Source organism: Cherax quadricarinatus, chromosome 85, assembly GCF_038502225.1.
Source record: "Cherax quadricarinatus isolate ZL_2023a chromosome 85, ASM3850222v1, whole genome shotgun sequence".
In the NCBI taxonomy this organism is placed as follows: domain Eukaryota; kingdom Metazoa; phylum Arthropoda; class Malacostraca; order Decapoda; family Parastacidae; genus Cherax; species Cherax quadricarinatus.
Genome location: NC_091376.1, coordinates 11,652,181 through 11,663,161, shown reverse-complemented (window position 1 = coordinate 11,663,161; position 10,981 = coordinate 11,652,181). Strand labels below are relative to the sequence as shown.

Below are 10,981 nucleotides of genomic sequence, written 5' to 3'. Positions count from 1 at the left end.
GTGGTCTGCAGCAGTCAAGGTCAGTGAAAAATTTAATGAAGGTACACTAACGTAATAACGATGGTGAAGATAAGTGGTTTTTCCAGTGGGCCCAATGTGTTTTTTAGGTTCTCTTTAAAGGGGGAGGGAGATGACTCCTGGAAACCACAAGTCTTGGGCTCCAAGGAATTGGAGCAGCCTTCCCTTTCCTCTGATCAAACCTGATTACATTCCATTCCCAAGGTGCTGTGTGATCCCAACAAGTCGTATGAAAGTCGTTTTGTGACTTTCATACGACACAGTCATGCACCATTCCCTCCTAGCCCTGTAATGGTTCTCAAATTCCAGCTCGCCACGCTGTAAATGTGTTAGGCCAGTTAATATAAGATAAGATTTGTTCGGATTTTTAACTGAAAGTGTTAAGCACCCAGAATAACCCAAGAAAGTCAGTGTGTCATCAAAGACTGTTGTATCTCCATTGTGGTCCTTCAGTCTTGTCCTCCAGGATGCCACAAGCACCCAGGTACCCACTTACTGCTAGGTGAACAGGTGTAAGGAAACATGCCCAGTGTTTCCACCCGGCTGGGGATTGAATCACGGACATACAGCGATTCAGATTACAGTGTCGTGGAAATACCACGTTGCTTCAGAAATGAACTGGGTGCCTTAGCAAACTTTAATTTGTCCAAGATAGTTACGCCATCTTGTGCTATTTCAGGAACCTATACTTCTATTATTTAACATTAGTCTTATCTAAGCTAAACTTTGAGATCTGGGTCAAGAGGAAAACTCATTGATGCTGATGAATGGCTCTTTCTCTACAGGGGCTGTGTTACCCCTACAGGTTTGGCGCTTCCATATGAATATAATAACAGAATCCTCCATCCACCCACAGTGAGGCTTCCTACAACCAGGCATTTTTTTCCAGTGCATCATTTAAAATTAATTCACCTGGTAGCCAGGTCTCAAAGAACTTGCAGATTTCACAGAGATTACTGATAAGATAAATTCCTTTCGATACCAATAATGTTCCTTCAGTTTTTCTAGGATGCAGAAATTTTGTTATCAATTCAGTATCGTCTACTAGACTCCAGTTGATATGATAGTGTTAATATATTTGAGTATTTACCTTGTGGTAGAGAGCTCTTGTTGACATCATTTAGCAACCTGTCTCTATTTTATTGCGTTAGTTTTTTTACGAGAGGTCCAGCGTCATTTTCTAAAGCTTTCTGCGAACTTCCAATGCAGGTTGAGGGGGCATTGACCCCCAAAACCCTCTCCAGATATATTCCAGGTATCAGTTGAATGTTTGTGATTATAATCATAATTTTTAAAGATGTGGACTAGTAAGCCAGTGGAAGGCCTCGGTCAGATGACCAAAAGCTCCAGCTGTGGGTCTTCATATGACTGAAACCCGCGTCAGGAACCACGTGTCCTGTTTCCTGACAAACCTTACCTAACCTGAGTACGATTTCCTGAAGCTGCGTTTCAATTTATAAATTTAATAATTGTTTATCAAGAGTGACCTTGCCAGTGACCAATGTAATATGACCTAAGGCAGCATTTAGATCAGCTGGGGACGAGAAGCTAAACCCTCACATCTGCACTCCCTCTCTACACCACAGAGCATCATTGCCAGATAAACTCCTCCATTTCAAATAACCTCTAGTTAAAACACACTCTAATTTCACCTATACGTTCATATGAATATGCATAACTTTCTGTTGTTTATCGCTTGTAAATAAATATATGTGCATATTGCACAAGTATTTATTAGATTTACACTACACAGGAAGGTTGATAATGGCGCACCTTTATGAAAAATGGCAGATCAGTGTACCTGTGGTGGGTGTGAGGGGAGGATGTGCGCTCCTCACTGTAAGTGACTGACCTGTTATAAAACTTTATTTCCTGGTGATTAGAGGATTAATTAATTCGGTTAATACGTGTATGGGACTAGGTGAGTGTTCACATTATTGTTGACAATCATTGATATTATTAAACGTTTGCTGACTATTTGAATTATGAAATTTACTGGAGAGGATTCCAGTATGTTGGGATGAAGTAAGTTTTTATTCTGGCTCATTACACATGTGCTGTATAACCCTACGGGTTTAGCGCTCCCCATGATTATTATTACACATGTTTAGATTTTTACTGTTGCCTTATATAGTAACATGTAAGTTAGCCTAGGCTAAGAAAATACAATTAAATGGTAGCTAGTGCTAATTTCCACTGGGGTAATTGTTATGTCATAATTATTAACATTAAAAAATATATAAAACGAATATATAAGTTACGTGAAAATTACTTCCAGGAATATAAAAATAAATGTCAGATACATGAATATCTAGATACATGAATATCCAGATACATGAATATCTAGATACATGAATATCCAGATACATGAATATCCAGATACATGAATATCTAGATACATGAATATCCAGATACATGAATATCTAGATACATGAATATCCAGATACATGAATATCTAGATACATGAATATCTAAATACATGAATACCCAGATACATGATTAACCAGATACATGAATATCCAGATACATGAATATCTAGATACATGAATATCCAGATACATGAATATCCAGATACATGAATATCCAGATACATGAATATCCAGATACATGAATATCCAGATACATGAATATCCAGATACATGAATATCTAGATACATGAATATCCAGATACATGAATATCTAGATACATGAATATCCAGATACATGAATATCTAAATACATGAATACCCAGATACATGAATATATTAGGTATATAGTTATTTATCTTCTACATGTATATATGTTAACCCTAAGTTTTGTAGTGGGTTTAGCGCTTACTTTTGATTATACTAATAATACATGTATATAAGTACACAGGATATATACCCTGAGGGATTTATTCCTCTCTTATATATTCAGTTAACAATAAAAATGAATATTCAGTCAAGGTTTTAAATATAATAATATAAAAAAAATCAATTTCCTCCCTTTGTGCAGCTTTATTCATTGTGTATACTTTAGCTCTATTCATAAATTCAGTTATATTAAGACTGACCTTCGCATGATGAAGTAACCCATTACAGTTCTTTATCACTGTATAATTGGTGTTCGAGTCTTGGCTCCTCACTGTAGGTAGTACTACATAATTCCCGCTTGTACGATATTAGTCTTGGTTCCTAACTTTTATTACAGAATTGGAGAAAGATATTCTTGACAACGGTTGTTAGTAATTTTGTATGCTGGGAGTGTACATTACATGGTTTACATTCAGCGCTGTCTTCCACTCAGTATTTCCTGGAGTGTTCTCTTGGACCCGGTACAAGGCGTTGTTTCACAGCTGGAAGGCACCGTGCCAATACTTTTTTATGTTAAGAATGATTATTTTTGCTGATATGCATGAATCTACAATAATAATAATATAGATGGCGTCCTCTAGGTACAGGTATGAGGAGCCATAACCTAGGAGAAGTAAATATAACTTTCGAAAAAAAAAAATACAAAGATTTCTCCTTGAGACTACATGAATATTCTACTTCCTCAACCACCTCATCTTATATACATACTTATATATATTCTTTATTATTCAAAACGATACACAGGTTACAGGATACATTATTATTATATTACAGGATACACTGAAAGTGTCCACATGATGCATTTTTTTTTTTACAAAATTGGATAAACATTAACTATCACAAAGTATTGTATTGTATTTTAAATTTATTGATTTTCCTCAGCTTATATTAAGAAGCAAATAATATAGTTTTTGCTGTGCACTGTATACTAACAACGTCGTATCGGTAAAAGGACACAAGTGCAACTAATGTGACATTTTATTGTGGCAACGTTTCGCTCTCCAGGAGCTTGACAAAGCCACAGGAAAATGTCACATTAGTCGCACTTTTGTCCTTTTGTCTAACATATTGTCAATAATTTTACCAGCATCATTACGACGTCATATCGTTCACCCCTCAAAGGAGGTTCCTTGATGCTGGTGAGGGGCTCTTGATATAAGGAATTGGACTTGTGCTTAGATTCCTTGAATAGAGTCTGAATGCCTTCCATTTCTCCAGGCTCTGTATAACTCCGACGAGTTTAGTGCTCGCCTTATGAATGTAATAATAATAATATTAATGTATCGTTCAAAATTCAGAGTTTTTGACCATGGAATATGAAAGCATATAAATTATCTAAGACTTTACATAATGTTCTATTAAGATGGTTCGTAGTGAGGGAGTGAAGCAGGGAGGGAAGAAGGTAATGAGGTAGTAACGGTTTTACGCTAGGATAATACTTCAACGATCACCCTCACCACCACCCCGGCTGCCCCTCCATCGTCCCTCCTCCCTAACAAACCCCGACTGCCCCTCCATCTCCTTCACCCACCACGACTGTTTCTCCATCTCCCTCCCTAACATCCCACGGATGTTCCCTCCCTCACCACCCACGGATGTCCCCTCCCTCACCACCCACGGATGTCCCCTCCCTCACCACCCACGGATGTCTCCTCCCTCGCCACCCACGGATGTCCCCTCCCTCACCACCCACGGATGTCCCCTCCCTCACCACCCACGGATGTCCCCTCCCTCACCACCCACGGATGTCCCCTCCCTCACCACCCACGGATGTCCCCTCCCTCACCACCCACGGATGTCCCCTCCCTCACCACCCACGGATGTCCCCTCCCTCACCACCCACGGATGTCCCCTCCCTCACCGCCCACGGATGTCCCCTCCCTCACCACCCACGGATGTCCTCTCCCTCACCACCCACGGATGTCCCCTCCCTCACCACCCACGGATGTCCTCTCCCTCACCACCCACGGATGTCCCCTCCCTCACCACCCACGGATGTCATCTCCCTCACCACCCACGGATGTCCCCTCCCTCACCACCCACGGATGTCCCCTCCCTCACCACCCACGGATGTCCCCTCCCTCACCACCCACGAATGTCCCTCCCTCACCCCCCACGGATGTCCCCTCCCTCACCACCCACGGATGTCCTCTCCCTCACCACCCACGGATGTCCCCTCCCTCACCACCCACGGATGTCCTCTCCCTCACCACCCACGGATGTCCCCTCCCTCACCACCCACGGATGTCCCCTCCCTCACCACCCACGGATGTCCCCCCTCACCACCCACGACTGCCCCCTCCCTCACACTCAGTACAGGAGTATAAATTATTTCCTAGAACTGGAGAACTAACAGGAGCTGAGAAAAACAAATGACGTAATACTGGTCGCTAGTGATGTGATTCGCAAGAATCTTTGAACCTTTGATGGGTTTCGAGAGTTTTCCTACCCTCGCAGCCCGGCCATAGGCCAGGTTTGTCTCGTACTTGTCCAGTTAGCTAGGCTGTTGCTGCTGGCAGCCCGCTGGACAACATATCCCTCACTGCTTGGTTGATCCAGTACTTGTTTGAGGAACTTGTCAAGTTTCCTCGTAGACAAATTTTAAGACCCCGTTCTAGATAAAACCTTAGACAATGTTTCGGCCCTTCTTCGACCACTCTGAAGTCACGTCGTCTGAAGATTTATCTTCAGTTCGTTGATTAGTTGTTCAAGTCAGCAATACACCCGAAGGACTCGGGTCCGATCCTGGGGTGACTGGACAGTGGACACTTCGGGTATGTTTTTTTGCTCTTGTTACCCTATTCACTTAGCAGTAAGTAGGTACCTGGATGTTAGTACTGTTGTGGACCGCAGCTTGAGGAAGACCACAGGACCTCACTGGAAATAAGCAAAACCTATTGACTTTCTTTGGTTGTTCTGGGTTACCAGTTCTCCTGGGTTAATAATTACCACACTGCATGTCTCCTCTTTCTCCTCCACTTTTTCCTCTTCGTCTTGAACTTAGTCAATGAATATCTTTTATGTCATCTCCGCGTGAGTGACAGTAATTACAAATAACTCGACACAGTAAGGAATGATGACACATTGTTCCGTTAATGACATCAGCAATGTATTGTGTTTCAGTGCCCTTCTTCAATCCCTTCCCTGTTGATGATGGAGGAGAAATCAATAGGAGTGTAGCAGAAATTTAAAGCCAAGACAACAATGCATAAGTGTTTTTTTTTAATAAAGCTAATCGAATTATAGCTACTTTAACTTTATATATCTTTGGTTAGACCTAATTTAGATCATGCACAGTTCTGGTCCCCCAAATTACAAAATGGGCATGCATGCCTGAAAAACATAGAGAAAGATGACGAAGTTGATTCCATATATCAGAAACCTTTCCGTCGAAGATAAGTTGAATTCTCTGGAAAGATATAGAATTATGGGAATATGATTGAAGTGCACAAATGGAAAACAGTAGTAAATAAAGGGATATAAAATAGTAATGGATTCAAGTTGGAGAAATTTATATTTAGAAATAATATAGGGAAGTACTGGTTTGACAATAAAGTTGTAGATGAGTGGAACAAACTCTCAGGTAACGTCATCGAGGAGGCGAGACCTTTTGGTAGTTTTAAATATAAGTTGAACGGGTGTGAGTTGAACCTGCTTAGCATGGACCAACAGGCTTACAGTCTTATATTTTTACTCAGTGTTGATGGTAGGATGCAGAGGCACGTACAGTAGTTAAGGGCACCTATCTAGACGAGGCACCTAATGACCAGGCTTCCACAGCCTCATTACAAGGTGGTAAGTAAACAGTGTTTGGTAATATCAGAGGTTTTCCTGAGGCTGGATGCTTGGTAAGGTCAGAGGGCAGTGTAAGACAAGCAACACATTCTCATTAAATCAGTGGCATAATACCGACAAGTTGATAAATAAGCCGCATGTACTGCACCTGGCTATTATAGTGAGAGACGCTTCTGCACAGCAGAACTTATCAGTCTAATCAGTTTATGAAATCTGCTGTACAGGCGAAAAGGCGAAACATCTTTCAATAAAGATACCCAGGTGTTGCTCTTGTGTCTATTTCACCAATATTCTCAGTTTAAAAAACGTAAATTTTTCATGTTTATCGCAACATCTGATTTTTCTCTCTCGAAATCGTATTACCTTTACTTCAAGTTTCAGTAAGTTTAGGTTAGGTTGGGTTGGTTTAGGCCACATAAACTTATAAAAGCATTTAACCACAAATAAGCAAATTAGGAAAAGAAACTGCAACGTAGTGGCCGAGGAAAAATGGTGGGATATTTTGGTCAGGGAGTAATAGAGCATTCAGTTCACTAGGGAAGGACGCAGGTTCAATCCTGGGCGAGGCTACACGTATAACTAACAACTTGCCCTGTTTACCTAACAGTAATAGATTAATTGGAGTTAGTTGACTGTCGTGGGTCTCATCCTGGGGAAGGACTCTAATGTTAGTAAGCCACACTGCTTGACTTACCCTCTAGAGTTAATAAACAAAATGAAATCTGCTTCTAGACACGATGGGTTTTTATAGTGTTGGGTGGGGAGGGGGGGGGGGGTAGTAATATAAGACGGGGCCACTTCACTCTCCCATTCCTTGCTACTGCAAGAGGTTGGTTATATATTGTCTTCAAGAATGCAATCATTGCTAACATTGGCCTGTCATGAGTGCGAAAAGGAAGCCTGATAAATCTTTGGCATTCGAGCAGGATTTTTTTTTTTGTCATACACATGTAGGGTGACAAGTAAATCTTATGAACTTATTCGTACACTCAGTATACACGACTTTCTTATGTATTTCATATTTTTTATTTATGTAGTGTTTTATTTCCAGTGTGAGGCCTGGTCTGAGGCTTGGTTGCGGGGGCGATGATCTCCGGAATTATTAACAGACAACAGATATAACTGTCGGAGTATTTGTTCTACGTCTACATTTTAATTTTATTGAGAGTGGGGGGGGGCAGATACATATAATTTTAGTTTTTTTTAATCAATATATAACCTCTTGACAGTATACAAAGACATGCTGTCAAATTTTGTGTAAAATACATTTATCTCCTCTACATCTGTCATTGTCTTTGTGAATACGCTAAAATAATGTTATACTTTCAGCATACAGGAATGTGCATTGCCTTGTGAATGGATGTGAATGTTACTGATGACTTGAGATATTTCTGACTAGCACTGGTGTTTAGTGAAGACTCTCAACCTAGTGTGAAAGTAGTCCATGAAATTTCTACACAGCTCTTGCACACTGCATATTGCTTCACTCCGTTATATCTTTTTACATTTGTTTTATCATTTTGATATATTACGCTTTCATCAAAAAATTTCTCTGAGTATATTCGATGTATATTTGTTAATGGTTCCGGGCAACTTTGCTTCCTCCCCTCTTCCCTGTCTTCAACGCTGTAAGGTTCATGTGGGTTTAGAACGTAATTTTTAATATAATAATAATCTGCCAGGCCTTGGAGTAGATCTTAACTGAAGAATGAAGAATAAAAGTCATATACCGTGGCTGGAACAATTCCCAGGTAACCCACGCATTCGAGAGTAAATTCGTGACGACGTTTCGATGTTTCCTGGACCATGATCAAGTCACGACTGAGGGAGAAATGACCTCTTACACAGTCTTAAGTGACATACTAGGGATTACAAAAAACTTGTCAGTGATCAGTCAACTCTAACACTGATGGTATATCCTCAGCCAGCTGGTGATATGATTATTTTCAATATAAATATTGCTAGTGTCACGTATGTTATTGTTTGCATCTTGGCCACTGATTGTTGTCTGAATGTAGACATGACTTAGTCAGTGAGATTCATTGTGACTAATCCTGTAAGTACGTGGTAACAAAGGACGAAAGTCCTCACCTTTGAATCAAATCTGATTTACGCCCAAGCCTAGACGCTGTGAGGAAGATGAATGTGACACTAATGCATTTACTTTGGGCACCTTTATTTTAAATGTTTCGATCTTTGGGCCTTCACTTCAAATACATGTATCTGAAGTGATCAAGGTCCAAGGACTGAAACGTCTACTAGCGCTTCCCTTTGATTATAATAGTAATGCATGTCACTGGTGAAAATATACCGATAAGAATGTTAATAAAAGAGTATGAGGTCTGTGGCATTTGAGAATATGTTTAGTCTACCAGGGTGGACATAATGGCTTCTCAATAGATACCATAAACCTCATATTGAATCTTATTCACATATATTCCATGTGTTTGTTGCAGTTTGTCTTTGCTTTAACTCTCATTTCCATTTGTCATCATTCCTGTCATGAGTCGTGTGGTAGCGCTTGTTACAGTATATTACATACGGATACACATTCTCAGATTTATAAATCATTTCACACTAGACAAGACAGACGTGATCTGATATACACTTGGTTCTTACTTGGATCATGAAGAATGTGCAACATCTGGGTAACTTTGTAGACGTTTTGCCATCCAGTGGCTTTATCAATACAAATTCAAGGACAGAATGGGATGATTGTAGTTGATAATGAGCACCGTAGTCCCGGAGGATCTATAAATAAAGCTACCCAGATGTTGCACATGTGTCTGGTTCTTCATCATGTCGGTAATGTATACCATTCATACAACTTGGATCATACCTGAGGGTGTGTATATACTCAGCCACTATCCACCACCAATTTTTCTCAATCCTCTACTATATTCTCCTCCCACATTCCCCTCCGTTAGGAGTTTCATGAGCTTGTTAAGGCTGGTGAGCGATACCTTGTAATAAATGTCATACTAGTTGAACATGGGTTTATTTACCTAATATGTTTACCATTAATACAACAAGATTCATGTTGATGGCGGCCTCTACTGTTAGTCGTGAGTACAGTGCTACTAGTCCATCAAAGGGGTGTTTTGATGTTGATAAGGGCTCTTGATCAAATGAATTATAGCTACCCTCCCATTCCTCGTATCAAACCTTATTACCTCTCGTTTCCCAGACGCTATATGACCCTTGGGTAAGGCTTCCCTGAATATAATAATGCTTTCCACATTATTGTAGTGGACGATGTGGTTTTTGTCTCTTGACATTATGACATGTGAAGGGTAGTGGTGTGAAGGTATGTTATGGTCACTTTCCACTCAGTACTGTTGTGTGCACTCTTCACTTTCCACTCAGTACTGTTGTGTGTGTTCCTCACTTTTCACTCAGTACTGATGTGTGTACTCTTCACTTTGGCAGTATTTTTAACAGTGCCACTTGTAGACGATAACATGAGTGCATATGGATGGTTTAACTAGGCCAGCTCCCGCTTCTCCGTTTCCCCATTCCTTTTCCTTGTTCTCCCTCCCTCCCCCACCCTTCCATCTGCTTTTCCTGTGCTGGCAACTTGGAATCGACAAAGGTTAGTAACTGGTGAGAGGAGGGCGCGAGGAGAGGACATTGAAGACGGTGTGGGGGTCGGGACTGTTTTTTCTTATTTAGTAAAGCAATGTGCTGCTATTCTATTGTATATGAGAGTTACACAGTGGGAACAAAAGCTAACCATGTTTTCCAGTCATATCCCATCATACTGGATGGGTTACATAATGTTAAAAATCTGTCAACCTGAGCTGTGAGATTTCAGTCAAATATTGATTCCACTCAAGGCAGAAATAATGAACACTAGCGATTCTTTTTTTATGAGACGGAAAACGTTGTATCATCTCGTATAATAGGATATTTATTTACGGTGTGGATGGGTAAACCATTGGAAAGCTTCAGTCAAATGACCGAAAGGTCCACTAATTGGGTCATTATATGACTACCGTCAGGGAAAATTTTAATGACTCTTGACAAACAGAATCTTGTACCACTTTATTACCGTCTTAAGTAGATAGAATAAAGATAAATACGCAGTATGGAAACTGTCTTTATTGTCTTTATTACGATTTGTTAGTAAGTAAATTTGTTTAGGGACAGGTACACATAAATATAGTTACGCAAATTATCATAGTAACATTTGTGTAAATTACCCACCAGGATATCCCCAAAAAGTCTGACAAAGTGACTTCCACATCCCTGACTTGCGTCTTGGGTGGGTCTGGAGCAAACTACGATGTTAACAACGTTCTCTCCCATTGTAAGTATATGTATTCAAGGAGCCG

General features: G+C 40.4%; 1 protein-coding gene across 1 annotated transcript in view; it reads left to right on the top strand.

Annotated features, from left to right (window-relative positions):
* The first annotated feature begins 1,822 nt into the window (after positions 1–1,822).
* LOC128703166 (serine-rich adhesin for platelets-like) overlaps positions 1,823–10,981 on the top strand; it is a 434,412-nt gene continuing 425,253 nt past the window's right edge. The window contains exon 1 of the mRNA XM_070103364.1: positions 1,823–1,939. The gene's annotated coding sequence lies outside the window, so the exon portion shown is untranslated. The remainder of the gene's footprint in view (positions 1,940–10,981) is intronic.